Source organism: Sylvia atricapilla, chromosome 1 (assembly GCF_009819655.1).
Source record: "Sylvia atricapilla isolate bSylAtr1 chromosome 1, bSylAtr1.pri, whole genome shotgun sequence".
Classification (NCBI taxonomy): Eukaryota; Metazoa; Chordata; class Aves; order Passeriformes; family Sylviidae; genus Sylvia; species Sylvia atricapilla.
Window position 1 is genome coordinate 36135163 of NC_089140.1, and position 21288 is coordinate 36156450.

At 34.6% G+C, this 21288-nt stretch overlaps 1 protein-coding gene across 3 annotated transcripts in view; it reads right to left on the reverse strand.

Annotated features, from left to right (window-relative positions):
• TBC1D5 (TBC1 domain family member 5) overlaps positions 1-21288 on the reverse strand; it is a 316602-nt gene that overhangs the window by 226539 nt on the left and 68775 nt on the right. For all 3 annotated transcript variants that reach the window (XM_066319616.1, XM_066319630.1, XM_066319620.1), the window contains one exon: positions 19733-19886. The gene's annotated coding sequence lies outside the window, so the exon portion shown is untranslated. The remainder of the gene's footprint in view (positions 1-19732; positions 19887-21288) is intronic.

The window sequence follows — 21288 nt, forward strand, 5'->3', positions numbered from 1 at the left end:
TGTTTTTTTGGTACACCAGACAGAGATCTCTCAAAAGCCAATCAGAAATCATGAAACAAATTCACAACAAAAACTAAGTTATAGCCAAAAGCCTTACTACCTTCTGTTTCAAACACAAGGAACATTCCTACAATTCGGCATCATCTAGCACTGACAGATGGAAGCACATACCTACAAAAATCATAGCCTTCAGAAAAGTGAATGAGAAAGAACTTCCCCATATAAAAATTCTAGTCATATTAATGAGTATGAATAAATTGGGATATAGTATCAAAGCAAGTCATCCTAAGAAATATTGCTGGGTTGGAAAGTACCTTGATATTTATTAATGAGGGTAGGAAAAAAAATGTACAGAAAAAACTGCATGAAATACAAATGCTTACTGTAAGACAAACAATATCATCTTTACTACTACAACTGGATTTGTGAAAATGAAACATTTATATATGTGTATGTACACACATACTTTTTTTTTTTAGATCAGAGACACTTATTTTTTTCTCAAGTGTTTAATGTGCTAGTGTTCATAATAATGAAAAAACTCTGAAATATAAATCAACTCGGGTAAAACCAAGATATATAAAAAAGCGGGAAAGCCTGCTACGTGTTCTAGCTATTTGGCTATTCAAAGAGTTTTATATTGGAATAATCAAATTTTAACACAACTTCCATGTTTTTTTCATACCAAAATATAATACATACTTACAATTAAAAAGAGATTACAGCAATATATGAAAGCCAAAATATATCAAGAGCATTATTTCTCATCTTTTGACCCATAAGGCTTTATTATTTCCATCTAAAGGTCTCACATTTCATCCTTATCTTGGCCTTAATTCTTTATCTTACAGAATTCTAAACAGACAAGCAATCATGCTCTTCTGGAAGAGGTTGAATGCAAACTTCAGCATCCTTAATCATCCACATGTTTAGCCACAGATCCAGAGAACTAGATGGCCACACCAGAACAAAAATATCCACGTCTAAATATATCTGGACAGTAACAAAAAAACCAAACAAGTTGCAGACCAAAACAAATGGTGCTGCTAGGGCCCATAGGGTTTAAACACAATATTTAATTTTTAAACAAAGTGATGTCATAATTTCTTTCAAAAATTTTCCTAATTCTTTTTTACTGTTATTCATTGATGCCTAAATAGTAGCAGAGATACTTGGAAGGTCTGTTTCTGATTGTGCTAGGTTGTGGTTTGCAAAAGCAAAGCAGCTGCTTTCTCCTAATTTCTTTCAGAATCTGGAAAGAAGGTCATTAGGCCAAGGAGTAACAGCGAATGAACACGAATGAACCGCTGCTGACCTGCAGAAAAGGAATTTCACTATGATCTATGGCCAAATAAAATTTCAGTAGCCATGTACTTCTACTGATGCAAAATCACAGGGGCTCATAATACTTGCGGAAATGCACTTGACTTGCATATATCTACCCTACATCCAACTAGGAAGAATGCAGATGTATTACTTCCTCCCAACATTACAAAATTAACAGATGGTTACTATTTTGAGCTGGAATTAAAATTTTGCCATTATTATTTTATTAATGTTGGCAACAGCAAGAACATCAGGGGACAATTACCACAGGTTTTGACTTTCAGCTGACAGAGGAGAAAAATCTGGACATTTACACTAAAGCCAGAATCCATGCAAGTGCACAACTGTATTACTTCCTTAAAATAACCAGGGCAGAAATGGCATGGAGGTGTTCTAACAGGTGTGGGCTCAGATGTTAAGATTATTCGTTTATATTCCTTATTTCATTATAAAGTGGCAATAGAAGAAATACCTTCCAAGAGAAAAGAATCATCAGTATGTGCTGCCAGCTCATGAAAATATGTAAGTCCAGCAAAGAAAATGCAACACTACCTCACAGAAAAATGGTGGCTCAAACAGGCTTTGAAGTCACCACCACTATTCGTTTGAGACTTAATATTAAGTTGATTAACTTAATATTTAAGTTTCCAAAGTAGGTTTTTTCCCTGAAAAATTAAGATACACAGCTAGAACCATTTTACTCCTTTTTATACAATTTCTTTTGTCCCCATGAGATCTGACTCTTCCAATGTGAATGAATACATGTGCAGTGAAGGATTAACACATAACTGTTTTTTCCCTTGTTTAAATAATTCTGTGTAGGCAACACAATTTATTGGTATAAAGTAGGATTTATGGTAATATATTTCCTCTTCAAGACATAAATAAGATTTCTTAATAGTTTTCTGTAATTCATTTTCTTACAGTACCACATTCTCATACATTTACTAGCGTAATGCATCTGCTAGAATAGCAATTGTGTACCCTGCACACTGTTTTAAAAAGTCTTCCATACTAACAATCCAATCTGCTAGAATTTTCTTCCACAATTCATTGTCTACATCTTGCAGCCTTTTACCTTCCTACAGCATATGCTGGGTTTTACAAAAGGAAAAAAAAAAGTAAAAATCATATTTACGAAACAGAAACATTCAAGGTTTCAAAGAATATGAAAGCTATCAAACTAGAAATGTAGAATGTTATACTGAAATAATTATATGAAAATTTACAGAAGGCTACAGGTCTTTATTTTTCAACATTCCTCTTACATCATGTTATATTGCCTTCATTTTCTGAGAAGTTAACTTTTCAGTCTCTGGTGGTGATAATTAGAAAACGAACTGCACATATGTCTGTTTTTTTAACGTGGACAGAAATTATGTAATTATTCAAATTATATCAGAATTTATATTCAGAAAATTGGTTGTCAGTCAGAAGTGTCTTCTTTATAAAATGACAAAATGACTCCACTAAGAGCAGATGAATTCTAACATGAATATCCACTTACAAAATTCTCTCTTCTGTTAACACATTCTCAACATTTTAGTTGTCTCTGCTGGAGTACCTTCTACTAGAATGCCTTAGGATTTTTTTTTCCACTGCAGAGGAACTAAAAGAAATAAAGAGACCAAAGTAAAGAACAGGCTATGTGAAAAGATAAAGGACTTACATTTTAGAATTTCTGCTGCCTAATAGAAAAAATGTTTTGCATTCTGCTCCCAGAGAAAAATGTTTTGCATATATTTAATGCCAGTTACCTCAAATACTCCCCATGCATCTCATGATATGACCAATTCTGTTGGCAGCGCCTTTTTGAGGAACCTTCTTTCAGGAGCTCAATGGACAGCACAAGAGGGGAGAGAAACACAAATTCAGGTGATATTTAGAAGGTCTATCTAAGCTAGAAGTTATTTCCCTAGTGCTATCCATGTAGCAGTTGCATAAATGTTCCAGATACAGACATACACACATACATGCACGTATAAAAGTTATTGTCAGTGTATAAGTTACTACTATCCTGAGACTGAAATAATTTATGTAACATCTGTTTTCATATTTTTTCTAATTTTTTCTAATTAACATGCATATTTAACACATAAATGCTCAGACCACCTATTTTTCTGCTGATTTTTTCCTTTTCCTAAGTCATGTGTTCCTGTGGGGTGCTCAGTATAGATGAAGCATTAAATTTGTTTGGAGGAATAGCGGGTGCATATTAAAGCAAATAGTTCAGACTACCTAAAAGAAAAAAATGTGCTAAGAAAATAATTTAAAAATGAGCTAAAATGGCTTACAATACAGAAATAAAGAGACTTTGCAAAAAAAAAAATCTAGTCTTCTACTCACGAATCAAAAGTGGAATGACACTGACCCCCCACCTCTGCCCAAGATATGTCAAGGCATCTAAACTTTCACCATTTCTACTTTCAGCTTGTACTAAAAAGTGGAATAAAACTCTGAGCCTGGGCAGAGCAGATTTTAGTGATGTAAAAGGCCACAGCTGTAGGGTTTTTTAATTTCTCATTATCAATACTTAAAATATTCGCTTGACACTAAATGGCACAAAGGACTGAAAGTCAACTATATTAGAAACAGATTTAAAAACATAGCCAATGTTGCTATTACATTGTGCTGTTCACATAATATCAAGTTGTTAAAGTTAAGTTCAAAATCTAAAGCCTTGAGAAGACAATTAATTCAAAGGAGTGGAAATAATTTATCCCATTACCTTTACAGGACTTAGCAGAAAGAAGTCTATGTTTACACAGCTGAGATTTTCTTTAGTAGGCCTTAGAACTGTGAATATGTTTTAGTCTAACTTCCTCATCTTGCCACAAATTTAAAACGAGGAGCAATATAAGCATACACCATCTTTTCTACGTATAGTTACTCTAGATTAACTCTGTTTGCTGTATATCATGTATATTTATGGGCAGTTAAAAGCCAAAAGGCAATTCGAAACACAAGAAGAGGTGGGAAGGGAAGATCTTTGCTGTTTTGTTATTCATGGCAGAAGTCTACTCATCCCTACAGACAGCATGGCCATCCTGTTCAAGCCTAAACCATTTTTGTCCTCCTGGGTCTGAAAGTCTCTCATCCAAAGCTGAGACATTCATGAGCTCATCCCTTGTTAGCCACTATGAAGAGAGAGACATATTCCTTATTTGCTAACTCACCAGTAAGAAGATGACATGATCAGCGCCTATTAGCATTACCTTCAACTATCTTATCTCAGCACCTTCACTCTTCAGGTTTCATGAGATACAAGTTAGGAAGCCAGCCACAGTACCCCACTGACTAGCAGGTGATCCAACAAGGAAACCAAAACAGTGCTGCACTTCCCACCTTTAAGCAACCTGTTCTTGAATTGATGGGAACAGCACTACAGTTAACTGCAGTTAACTTCTTGTTAGCCCCTTTGCAACCTCAGACACATACATATTTTAAAACAGTTAACTTCTCAATTGCTGTGAAAAGGAACAATCAGTCTTTATGTTCTCAAATCAGAAGTTAGACATGTTAAATTTCTTCTGAACACTCTTACACAATAACCAACCTCTAGGTGAAATTGTAATCTTCTCAGAGTACAATAAAAATTAGGAATATGAACTCTCCATTCATACCTGAATAGCAATTTGACACATTTTATTATCACAACTAAACAAAGTGCACCTGATGAATATATAAATACTGTAATCTCTTGACTGTAGTTATTACAGGTGGGGTAGACTTCAATGAAACCGAAACCTGGGTCTTTGCCAGTATTTACATGGAAGAGCTTAGCAGCATACATTCTGTGAGCAAAGTAGGACATTTAATTCAGCCAAAATCTCTGCAATGTTCATATTTCCTCAGCATTCTGTTGATATCGTCCAAATTGAAGCACTCTTCAGCTCTTTTGAGCTTTCTAAGCATCTTCCTTTACCTTTGCATGTTTTTAACACAAAAAATGTTTATCAGCTTGAATACTTACAAACTGTAGATTTGTAAGAAGCGTGAACTGGGATTAATTAATGCATCAAAATCCAACACTAATTCTCACAATCTTGCCCCAGTTAGGAAGCACCTCCTCGCTGGAAATTCCTCATTTGGCTGGTCAGATTGCCTCTTTAGTGAATTCAATTCACCAGCTGCCAAAGGCCTTGTCCTCCCTTTACAATCCTGCCCCTCTTACTCTGGGGAAAGGCTTGACTTGTACTTTAGATTTTACAGTAAAATCTGAACTAAAACTTCATTAGCTTTGAAAATACCTGAGTTACTCTACTGCTGCCATGAATGAATCTTAAGTCTTTTAGGTGACCCAACACTCACAGTTCCTGTCAATATTAGATAAAAAGGTATACTGAAGACAGCTTCCTAGAATCCTTACTGACTTTTCCCTTTGTCAATTCTAGCAGCCCAGGGACACAAACTCACCAAAAAAATGGAGATGAAAAATTCATCCAAAAAATGCATTGCTAATAAGAGAGGATGGGGTTAACATGAAGTCTTTAAATATATAGCTGCAGCATCTCTTGTGCATAACTTTGTATTTACGTAGTTGTCACTCTCACTGAGCTCTCTGCAGTGCAGAGCAGCAATCTGACTACTACACCCCATAGGTGTGTAGCACTGTGATAACCCTTGCATAAACTAGTACAGCTACATTTCAGAAACACAATTTTCACTGACTGAGAATCAAGTCCAAGCCAACAATTTGTATCTTATTAAGAAATTTCTGACTATCAATTTTGCTCAATTTTCTCCGTCAGTTACATTTATAACCCTCAGGTCAGAGATTTGAGGATAATGGCACTAAAAAAAGGCTGAATAATCTTCGGTTTTGCTAGTATTAGCATTGACAAACCACTATATTCATTCACCTAGTGAAGACTGCCTTTGGAACTAGCTGGGGAAGGAGGTCAAAGCAGTCATAAAAGTTTTTGTATGGAAATAAGCTCACATATATACTCACAAATTATGGGAACAATCTACAAAATACTTTGCAAATATATATATACACATACAAGACATCTGTAAAGTGAAATTCCGTTTTTATGCTTCCAAAGCATATCAGCTGTGTGAGTGCCTATCAAGATTCAAGGCTATCAAGTTAAAAGGCACCAAGCTACCTTGATTATATCCACTATATTAACGAAGAGCTATCATCCCACTGTGAAACTGTGGACCACAAAGCACCAATCACAGAAAGATGTACCACTACATACTATGCTTCATCTAGACTTGACTTTTGGCCACTGCAACTGGGGGATATTAGGTTAGCAAGTGGATACATGAAAGCTGTGATTTTAACACGTGACTTCTTGGCCAGGGAATCAAAGAGATTCACCTATATAAAGATAAGAGAAACTGCTTGCATAAGGTTTGCATGTTTTCAGCTCTTAAAGTTAGCATCTTCTTATCAGGTGTTTGAAGCAGCCTTGGATATATAGATTAAAAAAAAGCCCTGAATACAATGTTTACCCTTCAACTACAGTAGTTTAAAACTCCTGCTAAAGATATTAAGATCAGAGGAAAAATCACTTCCTTTAAAGGCTGTCTTTATTGCTTTCTTTCTTCTCTCCATGGTCACCTGAACTTCTAGACCTCCAGTAAGTGCCAACATATATTTGGCCTTCTGATTCTCAGACACGTAACCTTGCTTATGCACCCTTGTACATCATTCTCTCTGACGAGCACATCTCTTCCTGTTGTGCACACTAACATTACTATAAGCATCACAATTTCTCTGGTGACTCTAAATCCTTCATCATCACCAGGTTAGACTGGAGATTTTCTGCCTTCATCAGCAAACCAGAATCCCACTAAATATAAGACAGGTAAAATTCACCTTCTCAAGTGGACAATGGGTGAAAACATAGAGTAGGAGAACCTACTTCTAGAAAATCAGAAGAGAAACATATTACAATCACACCTTATCTAGAAAGATGGGGAATAAGTCTGTAGCTTTGAATGTTCAGCCTGTTAAGTTGTGAAGACCAACTTAACTTGATGCTGGTAGAAAGCTAAGCAGACTCTGTGTGATGCCATATTCATACCGGAAGAAAGACCTGCACTGAGCAGACTACTGTCAGATGGATAAACTACCTACCACTGTCAGATTTTTCGTTTTGTTTTCCTAAATTCCTCTTTTCAAAATCAATTAATTGAAAGCATTAATTAGTTAATGCTTCTGATATACTAAATGTCATCAACCATAACTCTCTTGATAACAGTTTGCTTTCTACCTGCTGTATTTTTGAAGCACATCAAGAAAGAAGTAATAAAACCTTTGAATGTATATGGGAATGATCTATTCCTGTGCCACCTTTTAAGTGAAGATGGATGAAATTATCATCTCATCCATAAGGCCAAGATAAAATGAGGCACTGTGGCCATCTTGATCACAACGTCGTGAAGAAAATACCACTGTTGATCTGTTAAAACCTTTGAAACATTTATGATCACATACTGTGAGAAAATACATCCATACAAGCTACTGACTAGCAGCAGTTGGAAAGACAAACACAGACACATCCAATCAGGTGGTGTGCATCATCACCTTTTTAAGAGATACTGTCAAGAGCCTTGTTGACTACCATGCTTTTCAAAGGCCCCCACAATATGATAGGGATACTTTTGCTCTTTTACTTCTTGTACCACTATCATATTAGGAGACGATTTCCCTTTTTTGTGTTCTGTCCTATCTCGATAAATGCTCCATATGGTAAGGGGCTTACTAATTCAGCCCAGCCTTTTGAGGAGCCAAGTTAAGTCTGTTTATAAGAGACTGCCTTGGTAAGCTGCAGGTCCCCAAAAAGCATATAGGAAGCTAGCATCTTTACAATGATTTACTGAAAGCAGCAGCTCGTTTTAATAAAACCATCCCAAAACATAAAATTGATTGAACCAACTGCTGTGCAGGGCATACACAACAGCTGATCAAAATCATTCAAGATTTTTATTCCTAGAATATCTCCAGAGCTTGTAGAGTTTTTCCTACTTCATTATTTCAGTTCCGATACACAACTCACTTAGGCAAGCAGAAAAATTAAGGCTGACTGACATCCTGATATTTTTAACCAAGAATTTGGATAAACTCAAAATAATGTCCTGTGTGAAAAACCAAAATGAAAGCCAAATATACTTGATAATCACCAGCAGTCTTCATAATGTTAAGACTAACTATTATTTTCCCAACTATCCCTCTTCAAGTGATTTAACGCCTTGATTAATTGTATCCCAAAGAATTCCACAACACCCCAAATAAATTACTCCAAAGGACACATTTCTTCCACTTCAAAAGGTTTTAAAGGACAGATCTATAATTGCACACACACACACACATATTTATATATAATTGTGCTTTAAAAAGCCAGGAAAAGATGAAAACTTTTTCCAAACTCCGAGGATATCATTGCTAATTTTACTTTCCTTGCACAAAATATCCCCTAGAAGAGTTTATCTATTTTGTTGAGCATAACAAAAAGTTCACCTTTTCAGAGTGTGCTACATGAAGCTTTGCCTGCCTTTTATATAGTAAAGTAATTTTATGGGATTGTGTCACAATGAAGGACAAAGATAAGCCAACTGTTTAGATTCCTCTCCTTTATGTTGTGGCTTTGATCACTAACAATGCTGCATGAACAGCCAACAGAAGGCTGACATTTCATAAAATATGCAGTGATAAAAACTAATACTGTAGCATCTGGGAGCGATATATAAAATGCAGAAATACACCTAATAACTGTGATCTTAAATTACAAGTTACTAAAAGCTAAATAAGCAGCATACCTAAAAGAAAGATTAAGACAGGATTTTTGTGCTTCTGCTCCTAAAAACAAATTTAAAAAAATTTAATCCAAGATATGCTATCTATTATTCTTAACAATTCCTCTGGTTCCCTTGTATCTTAAAAGCAGCCTTGTAGAAGAGTGCTTTTTTGCCGTATCATTAGGTAACAGCAGAAGCCAAACACATTATAAGCCTTCTTTGTGCTATATTAATGCTCTAATGCTTTGTGAAGTCCCCTTTACTGTCTTTTTAAAAATATCAATCACACAAAATACACATAAAACCTGATGACTGATTCTTCACTGTTATGTAAAAAGCTGAAGCTCTGTGATGACAAAAAATAAGTAAAAATCCTTCCAATAAGCTGCATAAATTAAGTAAATCTCAGAGTAGAAATTACATTATTTTAATTTATTTACCTTAAGAACATTAAGAACCTACAAGATCGGCCACATAAAATGGAGGATTACATCCTAGAAAGCAGTGAATCCCTAAAGAACTTACAAGTCATTGTAAATAACCAAATGCTTTTTTTGCTCTTACTATGTTGCTGTAGCTAAGAAGCTAAAAACAATCCCTGGGTGCATTACAGGGAAATATATGGTAGTACTAAGGACCTGAAATTATCTGCACATATGGCATCACTGGAATGCTATAACCAGGCCTGGTATCTTTAATTCAAAAGGAAGTTGAAATTAAAAGGGCCAAAAAAGGAGTTAGAAGAATTACAGTCTGGAAATCCTTCTTTTTATTGTGTGTGAGACAGAAAAAAGATCAGTATATTTAGTTTATTTATAATAAGATTAGAGGTGACTTGACTGAAATCTACAGCTTAGTACACGTGGAGAAGGTGTAACAGCCAATAACTATCTAATCAAGCATAGAAAAGGATAGTAAGACAAAATTACTGAAAAAATCAGACAAATTTGGTCTAGAAATACCACGTCTTAATTATTACATCAGGTTAGGCAGTGACATAATGCATTGTTGTATATTAAATATTTATACTGTATATTAAATATAAAGGTAAAGGTGAAGTACTGATTTGTATTTTTTTTAATGATTAATACTTTACTTTGATTTATACCAAAGATGGAATGGCTAAACCAAAATTATCTGTCCTGAAACCAGTTCAATATTAAAGAAACTGCAATACTCAATTAACTTTAAAAGACAGTTTTATACAACATCTCTGTTCTCATTTATGATTCCATGGGTCATACTTTAATGAAATTATTCAATATAAAAAAATACTTTATCTAACATAACATAAAAATAATTTCAGGAAAGGTTTTAAATATACTATCTATCTTTACAAGAATACGTTATCAAGAAACAAAGTAAGAGTGAATTATGTGGCACAACAGGTTAAGTAGCTGCTGGTCATCCACAGGTGTATGTAATATTAATATGAAGCTGAAACAACTGCTCCAAATAATTTGAATATAATGATGCAACATTTGCTTATGGCACTATAAAAAGGGTAGGACTTCCTCAGCATAGTTATGAGATCTAGTAAAATACAAGGTCTAAAGATCTTATTGTACCAAGGAGTACGTAATGAATTCAGCTTTTTAGTATTGGGCCCTCATTTAACAGCAAGGGAAAAGGAATCATGTATCAGATGAAAAAAAAGAATGCAAGAGAAAATCCACATTTGGTGCCTAAAGATCTGTGAAGCATATTTTTGGTCTGAAAACATACTGAAATTACAGTTTAAGTACGTGGGAGGCAATTGTCCTTGTGGTTGTAATTAGTGTCCAAATTTAGGGACTTCAGCACTTAATGCATACCCACCCGCCTGTCATTCTTACGATTTTTTTTTTATGTCACTTAATGGAGATGAATACTCCTTTCCCACCTTGTATTTACATCAAGGCTATTTAATTTCTTTAGGCTGCTATAATAGGTTAAACAGCAGTCTCAACATCACTCTTCATCTCCCACTGGACAACGAATGGCATTATAAGACTGAGAATAGATGAAAGCATATTTACATTCATAATGTTCTTGACTATAAAATTTATGTAAATTATGATTTCATATTTGCAAATACTATAATTTTCAGTTTCAATGAATACTTTACTACTCTTTCATCATTAACTTTCTATGTACATTACATGGAGAGAAAAACTAATGAAAATAAAGAAACTAAGTGCTGTGATCACAGAGGTACAGGTCTCCTGTAAAAGTTAAAAAATGCTTTGTTTCTTAACTGATCTTACCCTTGAACAGACAGGGGCCAGACTACACCTAGCTGCTCATTCGGAGTGTGCAAAACCTAAATTTTAAGCAGGTAACAACAAAACAAGACTTTGCATTGATGGCTTGTATTTTAACCCCACCAAAATCTAACAGCATTTCTGAGGAATTTTTTTTCCCCTGATCTGTATAAATTGCATTTTTTCTATTCATTGACAAAACACCATGGAAACATTAAGTTAATTACAGAACTGCATGTAAGGTTTGGGAACATGTTTACAGATGTTACACAAGAATGAAAAACTCCAAAATATCAAAAATTCATTAACTAAGCTATTGCTCCACCAAATGGATAGAATGATTTTTAAATATCCTTAGAGTAGAAAAGTAACTCTTCAGTTAAGAAGAACTTTCCTCTCTCATACCTCTTGTGAGACATACAGACACAAAAACACACAAAAACTGTGTATTTCTATGCACATTCTATCATGATTTTTCTCTGATGGTCAGCTAAGTATTTCTTTTGATTTTATAACATGCAAATATCTGTCTCAAAAAATCTATACTTCCAGGATGAAAAACTGGCAAATCAAATTGAACCAAATATCCTGACATATTTTTAAATGAAGAATTTTTTTGTGTGTGTTTTGGGAAGAGCTTAGTTTGACATTTTCAGACTGTAAATGCAAACATATGTAATGAAACAGCTCCTAAACTACCACAGTCTCAGACACATATGTTATTTTTAAGGAGATGATTCCTTGATACCTGAGAAGGACTATGAGAATGAAAAAAATGTCACAGATCTTAAGGAAGTAAAATTGGGCATGTAAAATGAGTTGGATCAGCTCTGCATATAATGAAATTGCTGGTTATATATGTTGTTTTTCAAGTTACTCAACATGTAATCATTGGAAGACTCAACTTGAAATGTATGGACTGTGTATACATCCAAAGAGATATATTTTAAAGAACAGTGAATTTTATGGTCTGTCTTAGCTTTGTGCCTTGTAATAAAAATGAATCTAAAATGACTTCAAGATCCTGTTCCAGTTTACAAGTGGAGGAATTATGGACTCAGACAATGGCCCAAGCCATCAGTCTCTTCCATTAAATATCACTTCCCTCTTCCCAATTACTTGAACCAATTTAGTTTTCTGTGTAAATTTCCCAAGCTTCTGATGAATGCCTGGCAATAGGGAAGTCAGTATCACTGCCACACCAGGCCAAATTACAGCTACTAAACACGAAACTCTTCCTCTTAGCACCCTACAAATATTGTGAAAAGGGAAAGATATTTTGTGGGACTTATAACTGCAAAACCTCGAGAGATGTCAAGATGACCTTCCCAAACTCAAAGCTTGTTTGTACAGGAAACACAGAAAATCTGATATCACTCCCCAGTACTTGCCACAGAGAAAATACTGAAACCTCAATATTAATTACAAAACCTAAAATAGTCACAAGAAACAAGATGTTGGAAGCTATTTTAATACTGGCAAAGTCTTAAATGTAGCTTTTACTACAATTCTTCAAAGAAGCTTGCATATGAAATCTTCTGTGTTTCAAGTTCCTGCACTGCCCACTAATAATATATTCAAGAAAGAAATTACATTTGAAAAGTAGTGTCAGAAAAATTTTAAAAACTGCATTAGCCTAATTTTCTTTTCAAACAGTCTGGAAGCACAAGGCATAAGATTGCTGTGTAGAGTAAAAATGTCACAAATGAGGACCTTTCTTTTTTACATTAAATAGTCCCTTATTTTAATGTTGTTTATTACAGTATCTTTTGGAATAAGAAAAATATTTTGTATGGGAATATTTAATATTTAAATGTATCTTTGCTAAAAACTAAACATTAAAGTAAAGCAAAACCACGATTGTTTCCCCATAAAATGCTACAAAATTATGCAGGTTTCATAACTATATTTTTCATGTACAGAAGTGACCACAATTCCATTCAACATTTACATTTCATTCATAAAAGTGCATTTATTAAGTGAAATGAATCTAGATATGCAATGAGTCACTCACTATTTCTCTAACTGGTCACTATTCACCTAGAGCAGTTTCGCACTATAAAACATTCTCAACTGCAGCACTAAATCATGATTAGGCATAACTAGATACTGATTCACAACTTAAACACTTTTGTCATTTTCTTTGCTTTTGTCAAAACTTACTTTTTATGCAGCAAATGTTTTTTAAAATTTTTGATGCCAAAATCCAGCTGAAGGTACTGGATGACGTTGTTATAAAAACCAAACCAAAACTCCCCAACCCCAAAACATACCACTAAATTTCTATTATTTTCAAGTAGCAATATTCATACTGAGAAAACTCAGTAACAGCCTGTCAACTCAAGAAAGTACTCCGTTACTTCTTGTAAGTTAAATACTTTCCAAAGTCTGAGTCTAAAAGACCAAAAAGAAACTAAGTGCAATCTGTGCTTTCAAGAGCAACGTGTAATTAAGGTCTTCCAACCATTTACTCAGGAAGAAATACTGTTGCTTCTGGATTTTAAATTAATTAAAATCACTTTCCTGTCAGATGGTATGAGTGTCTCCAAGCAAGACTGTCTTGATCTACTTTTTGTTGGTGCATTCTATGGGAAGAATACATTCATTTAAGAAAAAGAGCATTTTCTTCCTTTTTTATCCCTTACTCCTCTCTGCCAAATAACAGAGAATAATGATTTTTTTTCCTCAGATCCAGCTTGGATCTCACTATATAATACACTTCTGCATTTTAAAATAATATAGATTAATACGCCAAAACAAGCTTAGAACATTTATAATATAGAGAAATTCTTGCACCTGATCTATAATTCCCTTACAAAAGATGATAAATATTGCAAGTTTCAAGATACAGGTAAGCCTTTCTATAACTCTACATCATGCATGCTGCTTAACAAAAATGATAAAACAACATTCAGCCACTTCTTTTAAATCTAGTTGAACCATTCATACCAGAATCAACTCCTACTACATTAATACTTATGAGAAAAGATCTTAGAGGATCAGATACACAATATGGAGTATATTACTGCAAAGTTGGTGGCAATATTTTAATTCTTCAACAATTACAAATCTGTAGAAATTACGTTGCAAAGAAAGTGTTTAATATGAAGTCATGTAATGCACATCATGCAATGAAAGATTGAACAAAACCACATGAAGCTGCTCAGAAAGTTCTCAGTTTTATGTAAGTTCCACATTAATTTATTCAAATATGACAGAGTGCTGATAATATACAGTAACTTCTGCCCACCATGGCTTCTATCACCTTAAAGAAATGCATAAAGTTCTGTATTTACTATATGTGTTCATTGAATAAATAGCACTAAGCAATGTGTGGAGGGTCTTAAATTACTAGGCAGTTGGTCATCACTGTCACTTTAATTTGGCTTTATTCATCTGCTTTCCATCAAATTACAAATGCTGGCCAGTCACAACAACTGAGAAATGCTGCTGCTTGCATTGCAGATCAGTCCCTAGTACAGGACTCCAACTGCACGTGGCTGGCATCTACAGTGCTACCTGTCAATATCATTCAGTACATATTTAGACATTTAAATCCATATAACTTAAGAGCAAAACCCAATAAAATTCTGAGAACTTCCTTTAGAATTTGTCCTGGAAGCAAAGCATTCTGTAAGTCCCACAAGATTTCTTCAGGGAGAGCAGAGGGAAAGAAAAGAGAGCCAACGATAGCCATGAAATAGCATCCTTCAAGGGAAATTACAGCAAATATCCTAGAAAATTTTTTTTTGTCCTTAAAACTTTGCTGAAACATTATCACAGCTCTAAACACATTGGAGACAACTGTCCATGGTTGCCATATCTAGGGTTAGGAGCATTGCCTAAAATACACCAAAACGTCATTACAATCTTGTTTTTTAAACTATATACACTGCTGGCAACTTAACTGTTTTTCTCCCCTCCATTGTTTTCTTCATGCAGATATGCTTAAGGCTGCCACTTTTAATCCTTTAATAACAATTTTAACAAATCCTTTTTAACAAATTTTGATTAGCATTTATGAGCATCTAAGGTAGCACTTATCTCTTACTGAAAACAAAACCAAACCAAACCACAAATTAAAGTCTTTTGACCAAGTTCAATCAATACAACTTGTAACCACTGCAATGTCTCTGAAAAAGTTTCAAAATCAACAAAATGCAGAGGAAACACTATATAATGAAACTATGACATACATAATACTGATCAGGTAAAACAAAGGGAAGAAGCTGCTGTCCTCAAGTGGAATCACAGACTGGTTTGGGTTGAAAAGGACCCCTGAAGAACACCTAGTTCAGTCCCTTGTCACGGGCAGAGAGGCGGACATCTACTAGATTAGGTTGCTCGAAGTCCTATCCAACCTGACCCTGAACACTTCCAAGAATAGAACATCCGCATTTCTCTGGGCAACCCATCTCCGTGTCTCAACACCCTAATTGTAAAGAATGTCTTGCTTAGATTTCATCTAAATGTACCATCCTTTACTTTTAGAGAACTAAATCTCTAGAGGTCCTGGTGTAAAGTATCTCTCCATTTTTATTATAAAACTCACTTTAAAGCACTGCAAGGCAGAAGTTAGTTCTTCCTTTGTACTGACAAGGGTGGTTTTGTGGTTAAAATGAAGATGAACTACAAAGCAAGCACCAAGTACAATGAAAAAGCTCTGCCAGAATCAGCTGGGCTCTGTCCATAGCCAGCTCAGGCTTCAGAGTCATGTTGCCCCAAAAGGAGGCTCAGGAAGGAAACAGAGCAACATGCCAGGGGCAGGGGCAAGGGCAAGGGAGATGCAGTGCACAAAGACCACTGCCAGAGGAAACCTGAACTAATCAGGATGTGAAGCAGTATGAAATTTGTCAGCTACATAAAGTAGGTAATCTAACGTGGCACAAAGAACAGAAACAAGAAGGATTTCTGAAGAGAAATGGGCTACTACCACACAGTACCACTAGTCCTCACCAGGAGAATCAGACAGCTACTGAAAATAAAGCCATGGCAATTACTAGTCCTGGCTTGAAATTATGTACTCTCAAGGGGAACTGATATAACCTGATTTTAGTGTTTTGCAAAATAACTCTTGATTCTGGGATCCTGTTTTTCCCATTTGCTTGAAACTGCAAGTTTTGCTACATCTGAGAAAAAGTCCTTATCTTACACACATCTTTCTCCAGCCCATCTCTGCAATACAGCCATAAATTAAACACAAGAGAATGGACCACCAACCCTGTAGGAACAGCAACAGCAGAAACACTGCAGTGAATTGGGTTGTTTGAATTGGTGTTCGATTTTTAAAACACTTACATGTTCTGCTCATACAGATGTGTGATGACCTCTATGAGCTGCATAACAGTGTAACAAATGAGTAATTCACTTGCTCCACGAAACACAGATTATTGTACTATTTAAGCAAAGATGCCATCTGTAATACAGTTGCAAATCACCAGTGCTTTTTAGACTGATACAGAAGTTAAATTAAAATTAACTAACAAATTATAACATGCTACCTATTCTGGAGCCTGTAAGACAATGCATAAAATCACTTAAAGATATCTTCTTAGAAAGCCCTGTATTTCAAATTACAAACAAATCATAAATTCCTGAAGTATTTAATTACCTCAGATACTTCATCTGAAAAAAAAAACAACATTCAGTTTGCTTGATGCTTCATAACCCACTTTCTAAAACAAAGACTTCAGAACCAGGCTGCAAGCCAATAATTATCAACTATTATATGGGATTTAACTACTCCCTAAGTCAAAGGAACTATGTTTAAAGCTGTATAGTGTTTCAGTTCCTTTATAAATCACTTCAGTAGTGAAACTTGCTTGACCAGTTTGAGTATTACATCAACATAAAAATATCTGAAACACAAGAAACCAAGAAGTATTAAGTGAAACCAATCTCAGAGAACACTGGAAAAATTTCAAAGAGGAAAACTACAGGAAAATAAGTAACCAGCATTTAAAAAAATTTTGTCTTCAGAGAAATTATCTGTCTTAAATATAGCTTTAACAAATTAGAAATAATAAGTAAAGCACACTAAATGAGCATTATCACTTTCCCACCAAAGAATTCATAACATGATTTAATTTGTAGTCAGAACAATCTACAGTATACAAGTCCTGAAACAACTGTGCTAAGCTTACTATGAAGCAAGTACATAGAGAGACAATTTTAATAAGATTATACACATCTGAAATACTGGGGTTCCTCTAATACATCAACTGCAGTGTTCCTTTCTAAATTAGCAATATGCCTTGCTTTCTTTAATGAAACTTCTATTTTCTTGTTTTCCTACAAAGAGCTGTAAGAGGGAAAACAGCCATGGACAGAAGAGATTCACTGTGTGGTAAATGGAGGATAGGGGAAGAAAAAAAGCATGCATTTTGGCAGTCTATTTTACTCATTTAAAAAAAAAAATCATTTTTCTTTCTTCCCTTCTCATTAGGCAACAAGAAGCACCAGATCTACTCACTACATGCATACTACCTTACTGCATGGCTAAGAAAATTAAGAGATGAAATGGAAAGCAAGAGCAGCAGCCACAGCTTCAAGCTGCATCTCAAAGATCAAGACTTGCCTGTAGTCTGGTCTACCACTGAGCAAGCACAATACCTCTTTAACAAAGGAAAGATATCTGGCAGGTTACATGGAAACCTCTGCTGCCTGAACTCTTCTTGACTAGCCTGAATGCTGCCTGTAACATTTGGAGTGATAGACAAGGGAAGCTCATGTTACTGAACTTGGCTCACTTTGAAGGCACTATGAGGGAGAAGCCGAATTCGTCAAAAACCTCAAGATCTCCCAGGTTTGTTCATGAGTGTATAAAGCTTGTCTTACATTAAATGTAAATCAGTTACCCAGAATACTCAAAAGCTTCTTAAGCAATTTTCAAGAACAATTTTAACTAGTTTTTTGAAAGACACATATTCTCTAGTAATAGGAAAGACAGATATTTTAATTAGTTTTTCTAAGCAACAAAATAAAAAGACATTCCTAGAATTATCTAGATCATTAAAATGAGTTCATTATAATTACTTACTATAGTGTTATCATGTAATTTTTTAATTTCACAAAGTTGGATGCCATGGAAAACGATCTTGATATAACCTATAAGAAGCAGTCTAAACACTTGGAAATGGTGAAATCATATAAGCACACATGCACATGCAAAAAGACTAAGCCACCAAAGGCACCAGTCTTTACTTCTCAACTCTATTTGACAGTATCAAAATCCAGGCAGACATCCAGAAGAACTTTCTGCCCCACGTCTGGTCAGTAAAGAAATTGAGGTTAACCTTTAATTTTTAATGTCACCTGCAGCCAGTGACTGCTTTTTCTAATGCAAGTGACAGATAAACAGCAAAACACTCCCAAGATGATACACAAAGCACCACATACCATAAGTGCATTTTTATTTTTATACCAACTCAATTTCTCAAATGGATAACCAATGTTCCTACTAATTTACATTAAGAATTGAGTGAGGCATGAAAATTGTTCTGATGCATAGGCTCTATGTCTTTAATGTACTGCATAGTGCTCTGTACTTTATTGCAACACTGGAAAAAACTAACTACTCTTAAAAGGTACAGAAACTATGTATACAAGCTCATATACATTTTAAAAATCACTTCCAAAAGGAGTTTTAAATTATCCAGAGAATAGGAAGGAAAAGTAACTAATTAAAGGCACTGATGGAAGTCAGTAAAAGCAGAAAACAAAAAAAGTACCTATTAAAATGAGTTTACTGACCTTTAACTACTTGAACCAGTGTGTTTCTATAGACCAATACTAGAACTTTAAATCCACACTTCTAGGACTTCCAATTTATAATTCCTTCACACAATTCAATACTATCACCTTAACATTTGCAAGATAATTCCAAACTAAACAGAGGGAATATGGCAAATTGAGGTAATATAGTCTAGCTACTTAAGGCCAAATTGGCAAGTCTTTAACAGTAAACACTGTATCATTACTAAACACTGCCATGTTGTTAATGTTAAGGAGAGGTTTAAATTAGATAGTGAATTGCCCCTTCAGGTCGGGACTTAGGGCATATTATGGGAGAAAGCAAAGAAAAGCTCCCGCTGACATGGTCTATGTTTCACCAGTTCTGTGGGAAGCAGACTGCAATACAGTTATCCATCAGTTTTAAAACCGAATACACTACAGTCACTATTTTCACTTGTCTTTTAAAATTTAATGCAGCAAACTGGGGAGGAAAGAACCCATGTTCGTAAAGTAAGCTTTCTTTTGATACAAGATTGGTATGAAAATACTTTTTGGACAACTGCAGGAGACACATCACCAATATTTTTATAAATGTTAAATGTGCAACTATGACATTAATGAAAATGAGGCAAACTCAGTTTGCTTTTTCAAAAAAAAATAGATAAAAATTAACTTACATAGTAGCAGATGCTCAAACACAAAGGAGACAGTCGTCTTCAGAAGGCTATTCTCCAAACATTCAACAGGCAAATAGTATTGGGATATGCCCCAGCCACCAGGAGCAATGAGGAAGCTAGAGTGGCAGTCCTGGTACAAGACTTCTGGATTGCCCTTCAGATGGAAAACAAATAGACTTAATGAAAAAAATCCTAAAAATAGTTTCAGTTTTTTATTTGATCTAACAGGATTCAAGTTAAGGATTCAAGATGTAAGGCACTGCATTTCTTCTGGACATTTCAATATAGTAAAAACAAAAGTGACTGCAATTTGCTGAAGTATTTACAAGTGGAATAAGTATTTAATTTCACATAATCATGTATCAGGAGAGATAGAAACAACATGTAAAATAAATCCCTGTGGTTTAATTTATTTATTTCTAAGATATCAATAATGGCAGATGGACAACTCTGACAACTTGAGCATTATGGACACTTAGTATTCAACCTGAAATTTTTATCAACGTGATTCTTGGCTACTTCTCAGCATTACTTTCAATTTCTCCTCCTGTGAGTGAACTTTTTAAAAATATGTATCTTACAAATTTCTGTAATATGGTATTTTAGATCTATTTTCTAGAAAGTTGTTTAATCATTTTTGATAAGACCACAAGAAGTTGTGTATGGTTCAACAATATACTATGGCTGGTTACATACACACTAAAAATGTTGAAGGTTGTGGTTCTAAGAAAAATTTAACAAATGAAACATCAGCAACTGATCAGCCATCTATATTTTGTTAAGTCTCCTTTAACTGTTCAAATCACAAAAATACACCAAAAAATTCAAACAAACCCTCTTCATAAAATATGTTTATGCGGAACTTTTCAGCTAAGGTGAGATCATTAAAGTCCATTCATGGTGGGATAAAACGATATTTTAAAATAATTCTTCCTGTTACAAATATGCAAAACTAGTAGTGTGGAATTGGAAACATCATCTTCCCTTTTTGACAAGGTGGTACTTTACTGTTCCCGTAGTGTTTTCAACAGAAAATGTAAGAACACAACCATCTAGCCGCATTTTTTTAAAAGTCCTAAATGACACTGATTTTGCAGGTGAAGACCCAAAAAGCTCCTGAAATCCAACCACTGTTGTCAGATTACAGCTCAATCTGACAGTGCAATTTTATAGTGTTGCAATATTTAGAAATACACCACAAAAACATACCCACTTGTAAAAAAAATAAAATTGGGATTTCTTTTTTAAGAAATTAAATTAAAGGTAATTGTCTACTCTTGAGTATATAAAACAGTTCCAACTGAGTAGTGGGTTTGGGAGTTTTTTGTAATTTGGATTAGCATTCTAATTACAATATACTAGCACATAAATGTATTTTTATTCTAGAGCATACTTTGAGTTATTAAGCCTGGCATTAAATTTTGTAACAAGATGTAATATATCTAATTCAAGAGGCTTAGAGTATTCCTGTATTACTTATTAATATGTTAAGTGAATGTTTGGACAATTGATTTCAACTAGGTTTTGTGACTAAAACATGTGACAAAATACAATTT